The following is a 22,795-nucleotide window of genomic DNA, read 5'->3' on the forward strand; positions in this document are numbered from 1 at the left end:
AATATGAGGAAGACAAAGAGGAAGGCGAGGAGGGAGGCAGGGGCAGGCAGCACAGGCCTGGGCTCGCTGTGGCTGTGTCCCCCTTCCCTGAGGGAGCATAGGCCGGGCAGGGGCCCGGGCCAGGCCGGGTGCGGGGAGGAGGCCGCCCGTTCCTGAAGCGCTATAAAGGATTTATTGAACATCTTGCTGTTAGCGGTGCTGGGTAGGTGTGGGGCATAGGGGTGTTGGCCATTGGGTCGCCATCCCAGGGACTGGCGTGATTCAGGAGCTGCCAAGGGCCTCGCCTCGTGTTGTCGACCTTTGTCTCTAGAAATCCCCTGTCTAAATCTGTGGCATAGTGTAAGGAACTGCCGTAAATTCAAAGGCATGGGAACAGAGCACCCGACTTCAGTGCAAGTTGCTTCTTTTTGTTTATTTCGTATTTATTGAGGACTCTTAGCAGAAGTTACCACGGGGGCAGCCAAGGGCTTCGCAGATATTAAAGGAATAGCAGGACAGGGCTTTTTGGGGTGACAGAGGAATGAGGTGATTCCTCAGGAGTCATACACAAATACGTTGAGGTGAAGGGACAGCAGCGGAATTTAGTGACGTGGTTTAGCAGTGGTTTTGGCAGTGTTATGTTGATGGTTGGACTCGATGAACTTAAAGGTCCCGTCCAACCTAGACGATTCTGTGATTCTATGTCTGCACACTTCCCATGTCTTTCCTCTTCAACATGTCCAACAAGCCTGGTAACCACAGAGCACCCTCTGCAAACACGCCCTGTTTGCTACTCAGCGAACCCATCAGGAGATCCTCAGATATGCTTTAATTTCAAGAATATTTTTTCCTCTTCCCTGAAAGGCATTAAAACGGTGCCATCTAAATCAGAACTGCCTGACAGTGCCTTATGTTTCTGAGAAAATCCTTTGTTAAAAGGGCCAGGAGGCTTCCTCTTTGGTTAAGGGCCGACCTGTCAAGATCTACAAGAAGTCCTCCAGCAGAACTTGAGAAAGGCTGATTTGGCATATGGGATGTTTCCAACAGAAAAAAAGAATAGAAAAAAAAGGAAAGAAAAGGTTCAGAATGTCTTAATGCATCATAAAAAAAAGAATTAGTAAAGGAAAGGTGTCAGTTTTACCGAGGTTTCTTAATGCAGTGAATCTTATGCAACTGCAGTGTATGTCTATACGTATATAAAATGGATCCTTTGCTAAAACTTTTGCATCTGTTGACCAATGTCAAAGCATATTAGAGACATTCAATTTCTGCAAGTTTGAAAACAGGCAGCTGGGTAAAGGGATGTCCTTCGACATGCCTAACTCTCTCCTTCCCCTTCCCTTCTCGGGGGAGGCGTAGCATAAGCTTAACCTTGATTAGACATCAGCAAATTCACACCTTGCAATAGTCATCTGCTGAAAACAGAAAGAAAACTGTTACTTCCCCTGCTATTGACATTTAGGTTTTGCTATTTGACTCCCTGCTACTTTTTCTAGGTGAGAAAATTATCTCTTATTCGCATCAACGTTTTTAATGAATTACTCAGAGCGTGGCTTCCGGCGGCGGTAGGATCAGTCCAGCAAACTTAGCGAAAGCCCTGGAGGGCAGAAGTCCTCCTGCTGTTCCTGGTGATGGTAGGACCAACTGAGAAACCCTCCTGCGAATGCTTTCTTTAAAAGCATAAAATTGAAAACTGAAACAAACAAACAAAAAATCCAGCACAAAGAAAAACAACTTTGCAGCTGCTCAAGTTGGTTGGGTATTTTTGGTCAAATCCTTTCTTGTTAAAACAGCATGACCCCTTTTCCTTCCATGGGGATTCCCAGGCATGATGGGGAACTGCATTTGGCTCTGAGGCAATATGTTTGTTTTTCTTTGCTGTTTGTGAATCTGATAGACCCGCCTTCCTTTCAGATTCATCAAATGCCAGTAATCTGTTTTTATTTAGTTGGGAACCTGAGAGCGGTGGTTGGCAAGCCGTTCTTTGCTTACCATTTGAAATGTCACATGGCAAATTCTAGCACCCGAGCACAATCTCAGCTTGACAGCTCTGGCAAAAGAAAAAGGGGCAACAGCGTAAGCCTCCACCACATCGCCTCAGAAGTGCCGTCAAACCCAGCTTGATCCCTCTTGCATGGGTGAGGCCGAAGGCTTGCTGTGCCTGAGAGAGCGTAGCTTCTTGGCCAGTGGTGTAAATTCATACCCAGTTTTGCTGCTGCTCTTTGGTAGGGAGACATTTGTCCGTTGTAAGCTGGAGGGAAAATGGAGGCATTTAAAATTGATATGCAACGCAACTGAGGAACACCTTCAGGTCTCCTGGCAAGCCTGAGTCCATCTTCAGTCAAGCCCTGCCTCGCTTCTCCGTATTTTAGAAAAACGGGCAGAGAGAAATGTTGCCACTGTCAGGTCACTGCCTTAAGAGGATCAAATAGGCTTCATGTTAGCTGTAATTTCCTGAATTTGAATGGATTTTCAACAAAAATATCGACAATCTCCTGTGCACGTTATCATCCTTGAGCATGTTTTTCACGCGTGAGGCACTGCAAAGCAATGTGGAAGGACTGTAACCTCTGTGCAGATACTAATCCCAGAGGGTTGTATTTGCGTTAGTGGAAAGCCTGGCCACGTTTTAATGTGCACTTGTCAAAGTGCTTGTATTAGAGCTAGGACACTTTCCTGGAGCAAGCCCATGCAGGCTCCGTGTTTGCATAAAGGATGGAAATGCAATCCATACACCTGCTTTGTCTGAGTTTCTGTAATCTCTATTTCCATGGTCCTTCCCTACCCCCTTCTGTCATTTCCATTTCAACCAAATGCAGCTTTCTTCAAGCCAGGACACCATTAACACTGAACTGACGGAAAAAATTGCTCTCCTTTTTGCCACCTGCAGACAACATTTCTCAGGGCTGCTGCGTTAGAGAGGGAAGAAGCAGCAAAGTGATAATTCAGGGTTGGTAAGGTTGCAGGAGGAACTACTCCTCCAGGGTAGGAAGTGAAACACGTATTCTTGATATGTCAGTGTTAACGTTTCTGCACCGATGCCTCTTTCCCATCCAGTAACTGAACAAGTCTCAGCCACTGGAACTTGTGTCTCGGCTCTCTACACCAGATATTTCTGCTCCTTTGGTGAAGCAGTTATCACATCCTGTTCCTCTGGAATTTCAATATCTGGATGAGGTTCCCAGTCGCCAGCCCTTACACAAACATCTCATTCACCTGCACTACAAGCAACTTGGGTTTCTCCAGCTTCCAGAGGTCCCAGAAGCTGCTGTGCATTGAGTAGTGGATACGTTTTCTTTCTGGGAGAGATAAGGAAGTGGAAAAAAAAAAAAAAAAGAAAAAAAACCCTATGCAATGGTTCTGTTTCAGGTTTTATTTTATATTTTTAAGTTAGCTTTTCCCCCAGGAGAGGCTTAAAATGGAGCACTTACCTTTTCAAGAAGAGTCATTTAATAGCTGGACCAGCACTTGGAATTCACTTGAAGGCACTGACTAATTCAGCACATGAACGAAACTGAAGTTCACTCATACGTGGTAACGCCTTTCCTTTTCCCACACTCATCAAAACCTTGTTTGCCTGCTTCACAGATTCCCCAGGTATTAATAGCCAACGAAGACTTCAGAACAGAAAGAGCCTGGGCCAGAGGCTCAGAGGTTGTATTTGCATGTAAGAGGGATGGGGGAGGCTATAAAGGGATCACTAAGGAGTGCTGCAGATAGCCTGGCTTCTTGCAGCTGCCCTCCTACACAGCTGAAGCTCACTCCTGCTTTCTCAGGCACATGGCAGAGTCCAGGGCTTTCGTCTGGGTTGAGAACGTGGTTAAATCCTTGCAGGCACCACAACGTGGAATGGCATTTTAACCACATCAGGGAAGGCAGGATGGGTCTCCTAGGGCAGGGCTTCTTCACATGCGGTCCCTGCACTACTGGTGGTCCCTAGCGTGCCTGAAGGTGGTCTGCAAAATGATTGCAATTAAAAAAACAAAACCATACACATTGCATTCCCACGCCTGCAAGCCAGCAATCAGAAAGGAGATGAAGTAACAGTCATAGATAAACATGTTGAGTTGTCGGTCCCGGCTGCAGTTCTTTCAGTGATGCTGTGGTCCTCAAGTTTTGTCCTTTGTTATGAAAGAAGGTTCACTTGGTTTAAGGAGGTTGGTGGGGGGCGGCTGGTTGCCCCACTTCATCTGGCACTGGAAACCTGGGCTGGTACATGCTGCAAGAACCCTGCTTGCTGCCAGGAGTTACCTGCAGCCAACCCCACATACCTATTCAAAGAGCCTTCGTTTTCCTCATTAAAGGACATACCTGCATAATCTTCCTTGTATGATAAGGAGCAGTGCCTACTTTCTATCTCACACCCAGGCCTCCAGACTTAGCCAGGCCTAAGGAATGGACTCTTCTGCGTAACCAGCTCTACCTGGGAGTGTAGACACATCCTAAGGACATGATACTATCGGCGTGGGGGGGAGAGGGTGTGCCCCAGGTGTCCAGCAAAGACAAGCACCGCAGCTGACAGGCTGGTACGGAGACAGCAATTGGAAAAGGGTGAGAAATACGGACCTCAGAAATGTCTCTGTGCCTCAGACGAGTTTCCTCCTTGGTCCCATGAGAAAAAAAACACAACGGTGGTTCATTTTTTTTTGGTTGAGGTTACTTTGCTGGGAAGAATTTTTGAAAGGTGCTGCTGAAAATCAACTGAGGGAGGGGAGCTTGCCTACCTTCATCTTAATCTTGGTGATGAAGTGTCTGGATTACCAGCTGAAGCTCAAATAACTTGACCTGGCACCACTCAAAGCCAGCAGAGTCCTGAAGCTGTATGTGGTGGGGTAGATCTCTGGCCCCAGCTCTGATTTGTTCTCCGGTGAGATCCATAGGATCAGGCATGCATTCATCCCTGTGTGGATGCTCTTAGTACAGATGAAAGCATCTTACTGGGGTTCAGCTTAGACCGCTCTGGTGAAACCTAGAACTTTGGTAAAAAACAAGCACCTGGAGCAGGATCTGGCCTTTCCAAGGAGGTTTTGGTTGCGTTCAGTGATGGATGTAAAGGAAACTCATGGTCCCTGGGATGGCGGAGGCAGGGAATGAATGAATCAGTTTGCAGTTGGGAGTGTGGGAGGTAACAGGGCTTTTTTTCTCTTGTGCTTCTGGTGATCCACCACAGGTCTGCACTGTTCTAGGAGACAATAGTGACTGGTCTTTAAGCTTAAACTGGAGAGGTCTCCACTTTTGGTCTTCATGGGCCCTGGTTTAATACTGGTGGTGGCAGCAGCGTGAACAAGCCTTCTGCTACCTTCCTCTCCGTTTCATGGAAAGCGGAGGCAGGCAAAGGTTAAGTGACTTTTGCAAGGTCACGTAGGAAATCGGTAGGGCAGGAGGCTGGTCATTAGGACATCCTTTCTCCAGAATATAAGAACAGATGGACCAGAGGCGCAGAGAAAGAACGGGACTTGCCCAAGGTTGCGGGATCGTCCCACCTCCTGAGGCACTTGTCCTGGCAGCAAGATTATCACATACTTCCCATATCTCTGCTGCAAGAGGTGAATGGGAAGGGGTGTGTGGGGGAAACAAGCCCGTTGCTATTAATTCAGTTGAGCTTGACTGGACATGCACAAGCAATCTGGAGAAGGAAATAGTTCTAGTTCTGTCTGGTTCAGCAGAAACTCCACCCACTGAAGCTTTCCGGCAGGAAATCGAGTTACAAACATTACATGATCTGAGCAAATTCTCATACACTGATCCTACCCTGGGGACAGGACACTTCTGCGAGCTGCTTATTGAGGCAGTAGTTTTAGATACCTTAACCCTTTCTGGAGTGTCACTCTGAGGGCATCACAGCTTCTTGCGCTGGCCAGGCTGTAGAGATCACAAGCGAGAAGAAAATGGATTAACAACCGTTGGGATCATTCTTCATCAATAAAGAAATCCTGAATGCCCTGTCTTTATGTGGAGGAAAGAAGGGGAGGGCTGGGGAGTCTTTCTTCTACTCTCTTTTCCTACTGAAAAATTGAGATCTGTCGACAATATGTTTCCTGGAACACCCTAAAGATGACCAAAAAACGTGTGGTTTCTGGCACCAGCCTGACCGTGCAAGTGAAACCTCTCAATGGAGAAAGCAACCAAATTGTACTTGGACTGTTTCAGACCCATTGTTTTTTATTAGCAGAAATGCCTGAAAAACAATAGGAGAGAAGCTGCCATCGTAAAAACTCAGAGACCTACTGCTTCAGCTAAGGGTTAAGATAAATCATAATCTGCATGTTTAAATTATATAATGAACCTCAAGGAAATAAACCTTGATGCTTGCTAATAGCCCTGAGGTTTAAAGCGAAGAAGCATAGAGAGGAAGAGAGCTTTTCTTTTTACAGAATAGGAAGCAAAAAGGAGCACAGCTCGTATTTTTCTCTTTATCCAGTTAGCAGTAATGTAGACGAATGTCCGACCCTGAGGAAAGGGGGAAGGTGGAAGCTGCCTGCAGTGATAGCGAGTCTGTTTTTCACATGATGGCTGTTTCTGGGGGCTTGCAGCCCCTCATCACGCTGCTGGAGAGTGGGAAGGTGGGGATGGCCGCTGCTAGCCGTGCTTCCCGCCGGAGCACGCGGTGAGCCGTCTCTCAGGTTTCCTTTTTGTTCGTCTGAGAAGCAGAGCGTCTCCTGATGAAGGTCACGGCTTTGATCCCCACAGCTTGCTCTTGTGTTTATGGATGGCCATTATTAGTAACAGGGGCTACTGCATGCACGACTCCGTGCCTGCCCTTGTCTGACTGCAAGGGAGCAGGGGCAGGATCACAAAAGAAAGTATAAATAGAGTCATTTTAAAAGCCTGTTAAATAGAAATAGACTTTTAGGGAGGAGAGAGAAAGGATGAGGCGTGTTACCATGGTAACTGCCAATGGTTTATTTAAGAAGGGCGAAGAAACAAACACCACAAAAAGGCGAAGTCAAGAGGAGCTGAAGATTGCTGAAGGAATCTGTCAGGATACAGACACCGAGGGGCCAGGTAAGAGCAGTGAGCTTCTACTAAAGCTGTGCCGAAAAAATTCATCCCGCTTTACCTCTTGCAAAGTGGTCTGGTCAATGTTACTACGAAACGTGGATTTCCAGTTGGGGAAACTGTTTTTCCAGGTTTTTTTGGGGGGGGTGGAGAGTGAGTAAATACATGAGAACAAATGTCGGATTGGTGAAATCGTCAGGAGTAAAGGGCCTCTGCCCAACCCGAACCCTCTTAGTGCAAAGCCCAACTCATGCTACTAGTCATCTTGATAGTAGAGGAATAGCGGAGGACACTTCCCTTGTGTTGACGTTGGAGAAATATTTTTTTTAATATTATTTCTGTAGGTCCAGAACCAAGTTCAGCTTTGACACGGGTAGGTCTGAGAAGCAGGCACTGCTGTGATTTTGATCCCGCTCCTCCATCTGGATCAAATATTTTGAAGACTTTGTTTCTCTAAGTAGCTCTTGCATTTCTGTCTCCAGTTGTTGCAGCAGAAACACACATTCAGGCTTCCTCACTTCTTTCTCCAAGCTCCCACTCCTTAAAGGAAGATCAAAGTAAGCTTTAATCATAGGATCAGGGACATTTTGCGCTGGAAGAGATCATCTGCAGCAGAAATAAGTGGCAAACCCGTGCAGTTTGCAAGGCAATTTCTCAGGGTTCTTGGAAATGAGATCAATTGGTCAAACAGATCAGGGCTCGTGTCCTCTTTGTGTGTGTGGTAAGCGCAGGGCGAGGAGAAGGGCTGCAAACTCCACCTCAGAGCGACCTGACCTTGCAGAGGGCCAAGAGCAGAGACGTCTGAGGGCTGCTTGGAGCAGGTCTGACTGGACGCGGTGCTGTGCAAGAATGACTGTACTGCTGTGGCCCCTGGGAGTAAGAGCTGCTCCCGATCTGGGCAGAGCTTGCCCGTGTCTGAGTCAGCCACATGGCTGGGAAGCTCTGTCTCTGTTTCTGACCTTTCCACAGCACAGTGCTGTGGAACCTTGGGTCACTTCACTCGGCTGGATCTGCTTTTCCCACCTGTAGAGGCAAGGACCACGTCACTGGTTTTGTGCCCTGCCTCAGAGGTGTGTAGTCTGTACACTTACTGGGAGTGGGAATATCTTCCTGCTTGCTGGTACAACGCTAATCAAAGGGGGAACCTGATCAAGAGGGAGCTTTCAGGAGCTCCCACAATGTCAGCTATTAAAAATTGGACTTGAATGTCCTTTTCTGTGTGCATCAGGAACATGGGAATCATCTTTATTGTTCCTTCCCCCCCACCCCGCCCCGGGAAGCTGTCACTGGGTCAGGAGCGAATACCAAACACTGGAAATACTGGCAGCTGTGGTGGACAACTGTGCTACCTGCCTTCCCTTGTCCCATCTGCTATCTTGCTTTCTCCTCAAATGTTTTTGCTCAGATTATGTATTTCATAGGTAAAAAGGCCAATCGTAATGGTTTACATTCGTTCTCCCTGTGCCCAGGAGGCTTCATCCTGTCTGAAGACTGCCTTGTGCTAAACGTTCACAGGACAGAAAGATGCTTTCTACCCCGAAGAGCTCTTAACACAAGAAAAGAAACAGCAGATAGAAAAGCAGGTGTAATGGTACCCGGAAACACCACCACGGGACTGTTCCACTCTCGACCTTAAAGGCTTAAAGACCAGAAGTGACTCGAAAGTCCCTGCGGTTGGGGTGTCTTTTGCTGTTTTGTTTTTAATCTTTTAGTTTCTAAATCAGTGTGAGGATTTCCCAGTTCCTGACTCATAATTTTGAAAACCTCAGGGCTGGTACTACTGGAAGAGTTCAAACGGCAGCGAAGCCACAAAGAGAGAAGAAGTTTTGCTATGAGGAGAGCTAAGAATTGCAAAAAACGTTAGTTTCTTCTGAAAACTGCACCAGCAACTTTATCAGGGAAAGGGAAACAATTGCAAAAGTCTCCTGCCTCTCTGCAGTGGGAGACAGCATCGACTTTCCCATCCAGTTTGGCTTCATGATACCATGTGAAGCAATGCTGTGTATTCACCCAAAAGAGCAGGAGACTTTCTGTTGAGTTTCTATCAAGATGCTCCTTCCTCTCACCAAGGGGGAGGCAGATCTTTTTAAAACTTTGGAATATGAGCTGAAAGCCCTATTTTTCCTTAGAGTAATCCAAAAGACTGTACTCTGTTTCCTTCTTCAACACCTCTCTGCTCAATGAGTGCATTGCAGTAGCAACCAAAGCTCCTCCACTTTACTGATCCCCTGGATGAAATTGGATACACAGCTTGAAAGGCTGATGCCTCTGTGAGCCTATTAACACAGACATGTTTGCCGGGAGATGGAAATGATTTCATCCAGAAAGGGCCCTGGGTTACCTAACTCAGGCCAATTTTTGTGCAAAACCAAACCTACGGGTGGCATATTTATTTTTAGGTTTTGAGATAAATTCTCTTCATTTTCTCCCCCAGAGCAAGAGGCAAATCAGAACCCGACTGCTCCGCTTTCTACATTTCCCTGACCCTATGGAGAGTTATTCCATATGCCCACCCATGCATGAGAAATTCAGGGTGAGCATTTTCGGAAGGTTTCACACAGCCTTTGATGTCTCTTAGCCTGGGAAATTGGTCCCCCTCCTGCTTCCCAGCTCGGAAGGTCTCACTGTGGTATCTGCAAGAGATAACGCTCCTGTTCGCTGTCTACACTCTGGGCCAGCCTGACTGTTTCCCTCTCTGCTGCGGGATGGCAAAAGGGATATTTCCCTCCAGATATTGCAGAAGGGTCCTTTCTGAGAGGCTGGCCCGCCTGCAGAGCTGGGCAGTCTGCGCCGCTCCTCTCCTCTCTTCTCACAGAGATTGAGTTATGCCAGGCTTTGACCTAAGCGAAACTGCTGACGGTCACAGGGATTTGACTAATCTCCTTAGGTCGCTGTGAAATTTGTGATTCCTTTTAGGGAATAGAATTTTTTTTTTTTTTTTTTTTTCCCTTTGGACCAAGTTGCAATGTAAAAATAAACTGAAGCCCACGGTGGGAGATTAATTTCCTCCCGAACTCAGGAAGGGCAGTCAGTCAACACAAGACCCTCCTGGCCCATCCCAGGAGGACGCTACTCCTGGATTCATTCCTGCAGGCAGCTGCTGTCCGACCTTGCCGTAAGACTTCCTTCCCCAGTGCTCTCCTCCTGGCCCTGCCGTAGCCCCATGGGGTCTCAGTGCAGCCCGTGGGCACAGCCCAAGACGTTTCCTTCCCTCCTGGCTCTGCTCTGCCTCAGAGCCCTCTGCTAGCAATCCTTCTGGGGGTGGGGAGCTGAAAGGATAAAGTCCTAACTTCTAGTCATATTTGACCCATCTCCTAATGAAGGGAGAAACCCTCTCTCCCCAGGTATCTAACCTCCAGGGGCTGATGAGTAATTTTGCTTCCATCTTCGTGGCTCAGAGAGGCGCTCTGCGGCCTGTCCCTGTAGCCCAGGGTAATCGTGTTCTTTCTGTGCAGAAAACCCCTCTCGTGTGGTTCTCCCCATCACTCCTGCAGCCAGCGTGCTCCCGTCCTCTTCAGAACACGGGAGGGTTTGCACCATGCTCATGATACATCTCCTAGTTGACCAGCATTAGTCCACCTTTCCCGGCTCTCCGATCCTTCCTGACTCAAATTGAGCTTAAGGCAGATTCATTATACCTTATAAACTCCCCGAACGCTCTGAAAAGGGCTGCAGTTTGGCATTGTGCTCTTGCACCTGAAACACTGCAGAAACACGAGACCCGCCTTCCGTGTGTAGTTTTGTAAGTGGGTCTTTGTGGCAAAGAAAACTCTGCAGACCCCTTGGTGCATATGGTTGCTGCGCAGTGCTAGTATTAGTCAAATAATTAAGAACTGGTTGCTCACACGAATGCCAGAGCCGGGCTCATTTTTGCTGTGCTCCAGGGGTTCTCATTTCTAGACATTCCCATGAATTAAGCTAAGCAAGCTGGCAGGGGAGAAACGGTCTCTGAATGTTGGCATGAAAAGCCCTACCGCAAATTCATCTGTCATTGTCCTTTTGCTTTGAAAGTTTTAAGCTCTTCAATTAGGGAGAAATGACAGTGCCCAGAGTGGGATTCCTTTGCTCTTATTTTGGCATGTAAAATTGAGATGTCTGACTTCAGATGAACTAGTCACCATCGGCTGCCTTTATTGATGATGCAGAGAAATAGGAAGAATCAGAGTGTGATTCAATCTACAGTAGTATCTGAGAGAGGTCAGATGAATCATAGTCTGTAAGAGAAGCTGAAGCTGCGTGGCCAGACATAAAATTCTGTATTTTAGATGTCTGAATTTAAGTGAGATGAATTCCACTCCTGTGACTCAGGTTGTCGATCGCACAAGGCAGTGACAAGCTGACCACGCTGAGTAATGCGGCTCTGATTTCATGACTTGCCTTCACCCCTGCCTCTTTTCCCTGCCTTCGTAAGGGCACAGCACTGTCCTCTTGATTCATTTCTTAGCCCTCAGTGGCAGGACCATGCAAGTTAGCATCTAGCTGGCCACTGAGCATGTGTCTTCTGGGGGAGCAATCATGTGGTCTTACCTTGTGCTTCCATGTTGCTGCGTTTTCTCTTCTTCAAGATAAGGCATCTTTGAATTTATAAAAATGCTAACGCGTAAAGTAGCAGGCAAAGTCTAACGAGCTCAAGACTGCGATGCTGAGAGGTCAAGAGCAGGCTGAGGGCTCATGCTGGCTGGGGGAGCTGGGGAAGAGAGCCTGGGAGAAGGGCAAGGAGAGGAACACAGTGGTCGCAAGCCTGTTAACATGACACTTTTCAAAGATGGAAAGCACCTAGCCCAAGGTAACAGGAGAAAACCCTACGATCATGGAAAATGGGGCTGAAAGGTGCAGTCGGAGGCATCATCTAATCTACCCCAGCACAGGAGGTCACACCCAGGTTTCCAGTGGCAATCAGTGAGAAAGACAGAGGTGATTTAGCCAGAAGGGCGTAGAGACTCTCCTGCTTGTTTCCTGATGCCTTGGATCTGTGTCCAGTGTTTCGCATGATTTATTGTGCAATGAGCAGCGTTGCCTCCCTGTGAGCTGCGATGCTGGGGATTTTATTCTCACAGTGCATTACTAGAAGTTTTAAAGTTTTCCCTAGAATTCCCTGGCTAGGTTATTCCCTGGCTAGGTTACTCCCCAGCTGGGAAGCAGGATTAACAAGCAGTCGGGTCCTCCTCCTCTGAACCTCAAGGGCATGTCATTGACGCCACACTGCTCTAGGACCCTGCTTCCCCAGTGGGAATCTGTTTCTTGTTCCCTGTGATATGTAGCAATCCTATGCATTGGAGATCTGAAATAGATGTGCCAGACTGTGACAGGGAAAAGTGCCTTGGGCAGGGCAGATTGGAGAGAGCTGGCAGGGACCAGAGTCACAGGATGGCTCTTGGGTGCATCTCTACCTCTCTTGCTTCTTCTGACAGGGAGAGGAGGACACGGCTGAGGGCTGTGCTTCTCCCTCTGAGCCAAGGACATGAAGAAGCTGTGCACATGCCTCTGGGGATGCAGTTCCAGCTGTGAAAGTAACATCAGTGTACAGACCAGGCACACAATGGTGCTAGCTGTAAAGGAGAGGTCAAAAGAAGCTGGATAGGTGATGGTAGTGGTAGGCAGCACTGTCCAGGAAGGGAAGACGGCTTTGCAGCCGGGACTAACCCTAACTGACAGGCTCAAACTCAAAACGACACACTCAGTGAGAAGCCTCTGGTAAGATGGAGATCCCTTGATGCTGAGCAGTATGCAGAGGCAGACAGATTTTCAGATGGGATTGTATGTGGCCTCTCGAGACACTGAGTCCTCTCCTGGCTAGTGCCAGCGCTGTCTGTGGGTCTCTGTAAACAATAGGGGGGGTCCTTGAGATGCACATGAGCTGGTTGCCCATCGTCTGGGCCAGCTCCTGCCTAGAAGTCATATAGTCAAGTAAGCGCAGTTGTTTGCCTTAAGTGGCAAAAAAACCCCCAAACTGCTGGTGAGGGGTCTAGAGCACAAGTCTTATGAGGAGCAGCTGAGGGAGCTGGGGGTGTTCAGCCTGGAGAAAAGGAGGCTGAGGGGAGACCTTCTCGCTCTCTACAACTACCTGAAAGGAGGGTGTAGCGAGGTGGGGGTCTATCTCTTCTCCCAACCAACAAGCTATAAGACAAGAGGAAGCAGCCTCAAGTTGCGCCAGGGAAGGTTTAGATTGGATGTTAGGAAAATTTTTTACACTGAAAGGGTTATCAAGCATTGAACAGAGTGCCCAGGGAAGTGGTTGAGTCTCCATCCCTGGAGGTATTTAAAAGACCTGTAGATGTGGTGCTGAGGGACATGGTTTAGTGGTAACTTGGCAGGGTTAGGTTAATGGTTAGACTTGATGATCTTGGAAGTTCCTTCCAACCAAAACGATTCTATGATTTTATGATTCTAAGTGCTCAGTGCTGAGAGACAGGGCCCACTGGGCTGGGGAGCTGCTGCACCCATCTCCTATTAGGAGGTCCTTAAAAACCAGAAAAGGCTTGCTTCTTTCACAAAGCCTAAGAGACCTTGAGTACTTTAAATCATACTAGCTATTAGTACAGCAATAATTAAATAATGATGAATGCTCCAGAGGGATGTGCTCAGTAGTTCTGCGACCTTGCTGCTAGGAATTGTCCCCTCCTTTCTGCTCATAACCCTGGTGTTGCTCCAATTAACCTTTGAACTACTGAACAGATCCTCATAATCCCCAAGAGATTTCCATGCCAATCTGGTGGAGACTTATGGGAAAGAGCAGTGCCTTAAATTGCTTAAAAGCTGGTTGGGATGGGAAAAACTCCTTTCCATTTCCGCATTCTTTGTAGCTTTGAGATACTGAATGTTTGGTCTAAATGTATGTTAGGTGGTGCATTAGCCTGTGGTGAGGCCTGAACTTTATCCTGAAATACATACGGGGTGAGAGGAGCATTATTCATCCCTACATGCCGTACCTGCTCATGTGGGCACACCTTGTTTGGTCAGTGGGTGCTGAAGGCATGTAGCAGTGGGGAAATTTGGATCCTGGAGGAACGGGTCAACCTCGCCTAAAGTGCTGATGGTTTGTGGTACTGTCAGTTAAATGTCAGTCACCTGAAATGCACTCTGTTCTCGGGGTGCTGAGATGCCGAGGGCATTGAGAAATCAGGCCCTTTTACCATGTCTCGTGATAGGCAGCAAAAGGACTGAAGTTCTCTGGAGGTTTGGGCTTTGTGTCCAAGTGCTCTGTAGTCTACAGGCATGGGCTAGGTGTTGTGTCTTTAAAAGGCATCAAAATCCTGATCCAAATGTTCTTGTCTCAGACCGGTGCAATTCGAGTGGCTATTGGCGGGTTTGGTTTGCTGTGTAAGGGAGCGCAGGATCTGGCTCAGAGGGAAGGCTGAGAAAACCATCTCCACCTGAAGGTGTCAGCCCAGGCAGAGGAGTTAAGCTGGCAGGAGAACCGCCTTGACGGAGGCAGTGAGTCGCACGTAGAGATTTGGAGCGGTTCAGACCGTGCTCTCGTGTGTTTGTGTCTCCCCTCAGTTCCCACGCCTCTGCACTTCCTTGTTTAGCCCAGGCCCGGAAGCAAAACTGCTGAAATGCAAGGAGGAAAGTTATTCTCATGGTGTTTCCAGCCCAAACAGAACCAGGAGGGAGAGAGGAAATCTCATGAGAAAGCTTGACAGATTTCCAGCCCGGTCCCACTCAGGGCCATGGAGCTTCTGGTGCCTCATCTGAGCTCTGGGCCTGGGGCTCTCACCACATTTCCATGCACTGGGAAGTCCCACAGCACTGGAGTGACAGTGATACTGGTGTCCAGGACCTTCCTGCAGTCCCATGGAGCTCAGATTTATTCCGCTCCAGCCCAGATTCAGTGAGGAGCAGTGGATTTGCTGCTTGTTCCCACCATGGATGAGGATGGTGAGGCTGTGGATGACTTCTACAAGCCAGAGATGTTCCTGATGTAAAGGGAGACGGAGCTCCTCCTTTCTGGCAGCACTGCCGTCACGCTTAGGCAGGGTATTCACGAGATAACGAGAGACTTGGAGTGGGAAAACAAGCTCAAAGTCCAGTGCTCTGCACTGGAGGAGGCATTGGCACCAAACTTCTAGGTATGTCTCCTCAGATACCTCCACATTTCCCCATGTGAGACGTGTGGGCCATCAGGGAAAGTGATTGGATGGTGGGGACTGTCCTGGAGCAGCTCTTTTGAATTCAGAGTCCTAGAAGTTGGCATCTCTGCAGCTTCTCCTGTCTTGCTGATGCTCCATCAGCTGTGCATCACAGATGAGGCCTCCTGACTGTGTGGGAGCAGAGGGTGTCAGGGGATAAGATGGATGATGCTCCCAGGCACTGTCAAACATCGTGCTAGGACCTGGTAAGAGCAAGAAGTACCTGCTGGTCCTTGGATGGTGCCTGGTGAGGCCAGGATGGTCAGCTCTGGGCATTGCTGTGTCACACAGTGCAACCCTAGTCTCCGTTCTTGCTCAGGCCCTCTGGATGTTTGGTCCCGTTTGTCTTGATTCCCTTCCCAGCAGCAGTCTGTGCTCTGGTTAATTGCAGACTACATTAAAACAAAAAGTGTTTCCTCATGTATTTGGCTTTAAATTTATCACCCCTTGCTGCCACTGAATGATGGTGGTAATTAGGAGTTTGCTGCGTCCCCAGCTTTTATTCTGCAGTGCAGCCAACGCAGCAGCAATTAATCCCCTGGCAAACACAGGGGAGGTGAATACAGCAGCGCTGGGGACAGAGATAATCTTGGGATAATTTATAATTGCAAAGCCATGCTCGGAGCGGGGGGGACCTCCGGGAGTTGCTTTGCTTTTCGTTTCAGAGGGAAGGCTGGCTGACAGAGGGCTGGCGTTGGCTGGCTTATTTGTCCTGCGGTTTGCATTGGACCACTTCCATTTTCTGGCACTGAGGAACTGGTTTTGGGATGGATTTTATCTCACTTTAGGAGAGCTGTGCAGCCTGAAGCAGGTCTCAGCTGAGCAGAGGGAGAAATGCAAGCTCTGATTCATCCCTGTTGTTAACTGTGAGCAACTTGCCCCAAAGCGGTAGAGAAAAAAAAATAAACCAACAGAGGGGCTGGGATTCATGCTTGCTATCTTACAGATCCCTGAAGAAGCTGCAGGAGTGATGTTCTGCCTTCTCTTTGGTTGTATAAGGACCCTAGGGAGCCAGCTTTTAATGTAGGTGCTTCAGTCAGGTGTGTTTGAAATTCCCCCGAGGCCACCTTAGCACAGATCTCAGTCACATCAGAAGGGACAAAGCAGCTTGCACACACAAACGCTGTGGGTTGCTGCTGGTGGGAGACAGTGGCACCCTCAGCTCATTCTTCGTTGCAATTGGATTTTCTCCCTGCTCCTCAGTGCAGTCTTCGTGGTAATGGTTGCCCTCCCAGGAGGACAGGGGTATGGGCTTGGCCGGGAAGAGCTGAAGAAATCCTGGCTTCCCGTTTCTCCAATGAGACGAACGCAAGTTGTTTCAAACGTGATCAGAGCACTGTAACCTATTCCCACTGCTTTTTTTTTCTGCTTGGGAGCTGACCTTGCAAGGAATGATGGAATTTTCTTTGGGTTAGAAAGGAGACTTCTGGCAGTCCCCATCCACCTTTCATTAAGCACCACGAGAACTGCTTTTTCTACATCACACCTCTGGTTTGGTCAGGTGCTAACCACTGGGACTGGGAGGTCCTGGCAGAGCAGATAGTGTCCGTTGTATTCAGCTTATGTTCAGCTTTGTTCCTTATTCTTCTTTAATTTTTCAGTTGTTGGAGAGTGGGGTTTCCAAGGGTACGTTAGAGAAGAACAAAGCTGGAGGATGCTTTGCTGTCAGCCATCACAACTCACCACAGCTGGGAGCCCCACGCCTGCCTGGCCAGCAGCACCCACAGTGGCTGTGGGCTGATGGACAGTTCAGAGCGTGAGAGCAAGGTTCAGCTGACGTGTTTTCCCTTTGAGACTCGGAAGACCTTAGTTGCATGTGAATCCATTTCACAGGTGTTCCCTGGAATAGATAAGCATCACAGGCTATTTTTTAACCCATGGATGAAGACATTTAGGCTCAACAATGTTGTGGAGCAGAGCCAAAGCTACACAGGCCTGTAGTGAAGTTGGTGATGCATTACTTGTGTGCTTGAAGTTAAGTGTTGTCTTAGGGTCTGATGGACTTGGGTTAGGAATGACATCCCAGCGCTCACTGAAGGCAGTGGGAATATTTAGCAGATATGTACAGGATTTTCCAGAAGGATATTTTTCTTTTTCCTAGTGACCTGTAACAGGGTTGTTTCATGCTGAGGATCAGGGATGATGACGACGATGAATCTCCTGAAGGTATTGTGCACAGGCACAGTAAAAAGGGGATTACCAGAGCCAGGAGAATCATAGAATCATAGAATGGTCCAGGTTGTAAGGGACCTTAAAGATCATCTAGTACCAGACACCCTGCCACGGGCAGGGACACCTCCCACCAGACCAGGTTGCTCAAAGCCTCATCCAGCCTGGCCTTGAACACCTCCAGGGATGGGGCAGACACAGCTTTTCTGGGCAATCTAGACATGGTAGGAAACACCTAGTCCTACAAAGAACAAACAAGGGACAGGCAATCAAATGACCTCTTTACAAACACATGGTAGGTACCAAGGAGATCTGTAGCAGTCATTAGGGGCTGGTCAAGGAGAAACTTTCAGATCAATCAAATTCTCTTTGTGAGTCTGAAAAGGAGAGATGCGGTAGCTGCCACCTGCCTTGACTCCAGCAAGGCTGTCATCACTCATCTTCTCCTAAAACAGCTAAAGCACATGACTTAGACGCTTGTTAACCTGGCCTCTTGGAAGGGAAGGTGGTGGTGAGCATGGGTCTGCAGGGTGGATGATTGAATATGGAGGAAGCTTATTCAATCTGCAGGACATGCAGAGTCAGGAAGGATGGAGAATGGCCCTGAAGGATGAAACTGGGATGGAGGGCGGCCTCAACACGGTGGAGGAACTGCCTAGAAAAAGTAGGATGAGATTCAGTCGGGAGATGCGTGGGGTGGAATAAGGCGGGAACATCCAGCTGCACAAATACAGAATGGGGAACAACCGGTTTGGGCAACGGATTGCCAGGGGAATGTGAGTCAGGAAATCCACCCTCTTCTGGAGAGAGCAAAGAGCATACTGGGAGGTGTAAACAAGCATATAACCTAGCCTGAAACTCAAAGTTTAGTACTCAGAAATGGGACAATATGTTTCTGACTCTAAGTCTAGAAGTGTGATAGAAAGACCTGGGAAATATGACCGAGGAGGAAAGATTTAAAGAACTGGGGGTTTTGTTTTAAAGAGGAGAAATCCTGTCTCTGTGGGTCATTGTGGTGGTCTTTGTGATATAAAAGGCTGCTGTATACCAAAAAGAAATGTTAATACTGTCTGTTGAATTTCTATTAAAAATGTATGCTGAATTCTCCTGAGTTTAAATATAGCTCGGTTAATAGAAGAGGACATTCTTCTGGGAACTAGAATCATATACACTTAATTAATGATAATGAGCACTCCAGGATATAAGAGCCTGTGCAAAGATTTTGACTGCAAGGTGTTCCAGCAACACTTAACTCACTATGGACATCTGCAATTTGATAGAGCAGTTGCCAAACAGGGGTGGAGAGAAGTGCTAATTATATAGACTACGGTAACTTCTATTCCTGCCTTTGTTCAATATGATATTCATTGTCAGCTGAAACCTCTTGGGAACTTTGCTCCTTTCTTTTATTGAATCTGGCTGTTTAATGGCTATTCAAACAGAGCTGTATTATTCATTCTGAAATAGCATGCCCAGTAGATGAACTTACATTTTTCTTTAGGTCTTAAATTCAATCTGTTTTGAATTAATTTGCAGTTCCGAATGGCTTGAGCAATATGAGGCAATGTTTTGGTAGGTGGGTTGTTTTTCTGCCTGTCTGTGCCCCTACAGATGTGAACAGATAAACTGGGGTGTGGAGTGTCTGTTCTCATTGAACAAGTGGAATGGTGAGGACAGGGAGCAGCCGTACTCAGTATTTCTCCAGTGAATGGTGAGTGGTACTTCTCTTTAGGCACTTATGAGTGCATAGTCTTCACCAAGAATGCAACCAAAGCCACCTGGGCCTGCAAGCATGAGGCCTTGCACTCTGATATAAAGAAATATTCTTGGCTTCTGTAAGGCTATTGTCCCTAATGAAATTAAGAGGAATATGAAATGCTTACTGCGCTGTGGACTTACTGCCCAAATCCTGCTCAGGTGGCATCAGCAGAGGAGAGCCCTGTGGTGCTCAGTCTCAAGAGCTCTTTGCCATTCTAGGATAAGTTGTTGGGGTGTCCAACACCTTCTGATCAAGGAGGAACATCTTCAAGCTGTTGCCTTTGATAGCCTCACTGGACAAGTGGCATCTCAGGACTGGGAGTGGTGGTGATGGCAGAAGATTCCTCAGATGCTTGGGCTGCTCTGCCACTGGCGCTTCAGACATGCGGGAGAACCGCACAAGATGACAGCCCTTGGATGTGTAAATAGGAATGCAACAAATTAATGGTGTTTAGAAACCAGCGCAGATCAATTTTAGGACAACTAAGTACCAGCTTTCGGCACTATGCGCTGTTGGGTCACATTTGTAACAGTCTGTCCTCAATTGCCAGGGCACCAGAAGCTCTGGTGTCCACCATGGTGTGCTTTAACAATAGATGTGTACATTTCCCAGGTTCTTTTCTCTCCCTTTGCTGGTGGACTTCACCTGCTGAGCTACTCTGAGATAAAACAGCAAGGGGAGAAGGCTCCAGCCCCTCCTGCATCTCACATGGTCCAGCATAACAGCAGCGCTGTGCTCTGGCTTTCGTTTGCTGGTGGCGGTGGATAGAGGTTGACAGAGCCTTGGCCTCATCGTCCTGCTCCTCCTCCCGTTCTTCATCCCCAGGAGCTGGGACTTCCTGTGGTTTGGCAGGAGCTCTGTAAACATGTTCCCCAAACTGCCTCCCCCCGCCTGCCACCGCCGCACAGCCTTGCAAGAGAGGAAACACTGCAGCCGGGAATGTGGAAGGGGATTTCCACGGGCTTTAATGAGGTTGGCCTCCTTCACTCATCTGCGGGATGGGGGGCTGCCGGGATTCCTCTTGCTGGCCCTGGTCAGCCCTGGTAGAGATCCTGCCCCGGTAGAGATCCTGCCCCACTTGGTGTAGGGCTGAGACAGCACCCAAACAGCACCAGGGGTGGTTCTGAGTGTGGAGCTACTCAACTGGCTCCGTCCCAGCTTTGCGGCCTGGTGGCTGCCCTCCAAGGGCTTTGCCTTCCTCTTGCAAGGGAATGGGAAGGCAGAAGCAGCCCTTGGAGGAGAAGTCGTGTGAAGGAGGCCTTCAGCCAGGGGAGCACGGGTGGGGAGGTGCAGAGCACCCTGGTCGCCTTACAAAATGGGGTGGTCCAGAGACCTCTGTGTCATCTCTGGCAGCTGCCCCTCTGAGGACCCATTCCCTGGCCATGGATGTGTGGCATAGGCCATCTAAAACCAATACAACTGTACGCTCTTCTTGCTGAATTAGGGGTGCATCCCAGTGGGGACTAGTCTCCAAACCCTTCAGTTGCCCTCAAGGGTGCCCAGGCAAGAGCAGTGCTAGCTGGTGTGGGTCATGGACTGTGCACAGCGTTAAACAGCTGGGTCTTGGATCATCTCATGAGTCCTGGCTCTGCTGGATTATAGCCAAATACCTAGCTCTGTCCCGCAACACCAGGGAGACTGTGGACACCCTTCTCCTGTGCCACCTCTTCTGGGTTGAGGTATCAGATCCTGGGCTGCAGGCATTTTTTCCGGTGCTGGGAGCATCTCCAGGTGCCTGGATGATGTGACCTCCAGAGATCCCTGCAACTTGAATCACCATCCCTTGGGTGTAGGGGGGGGAGTGGGCTGTACATGACTTTCCCATGTGGGGACCAGGAGAGGGGGACAGGCAGTAAATGCAGTGCATGGGTGACATCTAATGTCATATTGGGGTAACACAGGCTAGTTTTCCAAGCTTAATCCTACTAATTGTAGGGGCTTTGGAGGGAGCCGGAGGATCAGGCCCATCTAGCTCTAAAGGGGCACCCTTCTTCCCAGGGGAAAGAAGGACTTTTTTCTTCCAGGCAGCAAGAAACAGCTCGCAGCATTTCACTCTCAGCTTCATGCCAGGGAGCTGTGACCCCATCATCCTGCTCTGCACAGACCTGGTCTGCTCTGACCTCTACCGTTCTGGTGCGACCTGCCCCAGATTCTCCTGCCGGGCAGACCGTCACCCTTCCTTGGTGGCATTTGAACACCTTGGTTATGCTGAGGCTGCCTCCTCCTTCCCACCTCTTCCGCATCCCCATGCCCACCAGCCCTGCCCCGCAGCTGTAGTGGTAATTAGCTCATCAGGGCTAATTTTTCATGGGCAGAAGAGACCTCACCAACTTGTTTTTTAGGGGGGGTGAGTTTGAACGGCTCTCTCATCTCCAAAACATTTTGGGGGAGTGAGAAGGGACTTTGAAGGTTTTACTTAAAATCTGGGGTTTGATCCAGAAATGACTTTGTACTTTGGAAAGCTCAGTTTATGCTTTGAAAGAAAGAGGTTTTGAAGTACTGCAAGGGAAATTTCAGGACTGAAGGAAGACATTTTGCTTGATTAGATCCACTTTTCCAACACTAACATTAATATTTGACTTTTTGCCCTGCTTTGTGAGAGGGTGTGCGTGTGAATGCATATATACGTATATAAGTATTTAATTTAAAAAACTCTTGCAAGACAGGAAAGAGCTGTGAAAGAGGACTCCTTGACGCTGTCTCTTCCAGGACTGTGGGAACAGCTCCTCGTCTTTATTGCTACTGTCTTGGAAGATGTCCAGGTCAAGGACTATTCCCATCTCCCTGCTTTGTTACGTCTTCACAAATAGACACTAATCAGCAAGACTATTTCTCTCTGATTGGAGAAAGCAATTAAATTTGAGCTGTGGTTCCCTGCCTGCACTTAGCCTGAGCTTGGCTACTTCTCTTTCAAACATGAAGAAAGCCTTTTATTGGTCTGCAGGCTCTGGTGGTGGCACGCTGCTGAAGGATGCTGTCTCTGCTGGCCTCTGGTGCATCATCCAGGAAAAGACCCTACAGAGGATGAACCTTTACAGATGGCAAAAACCAGCATGTTCATAGAATCGTAGAATCATATAGTTGTGTAGGTTGGAAGGGACCTTTAAGATCATCGAGTCCAACCACCAGCCTAACTCTGACAAAACCACAACTAAACCATGTCCCTCAGCACTACGTCTACCCATCTTTTAAATACCTCCAGGGATGCCGATTCCACCATTTCCCTGGGCAGCCTCTTCATTTCAGTGAAGAAATTTTTCCTACTATCCATCCTAAACCTCACCTGGTGCAACTTGAGGCTGTTTCCTCTTGTCCTATCGCTTATTACTTGGGAGAAGAGACCGACCCCCACCTCTCTACCCCCTCCTTTCAGGTAGTTGTACAGAGCGAGAAGGTCTCCCCTCAGCCTCCTTTTCCCCAGGCTGAACAGCCCCAGCTCCCTCAGCTGGTCCTCATAAGACTTGTTCTCCAGACCCCTCACCAGCTTTGTTGCCCTGCTCTGGACTCGGTCCAGAATCTCAATGTCTGTCTTGTAGTGAGGGGCCCAACTCAGCCCCACTGTGATTTCTGGTTGAACTCACTCAGATCTGTTGACCCGGCAGCCCCTCCTGATGTAAAGAAGGAGGATAACAGAGAACCTGTTACTTTCACAGCTGGATAAATGTTCACTTGGGCATGTTGTAGCTCAGTGAAAGGCCTGTCTGCCACCAGAGTCCTTTCTCCATGGATGAATTTGGTGATGTCCATGCCTCTGGTCCTT

The sequence above is a fragment of the Chroicocephalus ridibundus genome, chromosome 2, assembly GCF_963924245.1.
Source record: "Chroicocephalus ridibundus chromosome 2, bChrRid1.1, whole genome shotgun sequence".
Lineage (NCBI taxonomy): Eukaryota > Metazoa > Chordata > Aves > Charadriiformes > Laridae > Chroicocephalus > Chroicocephalus ridibundus.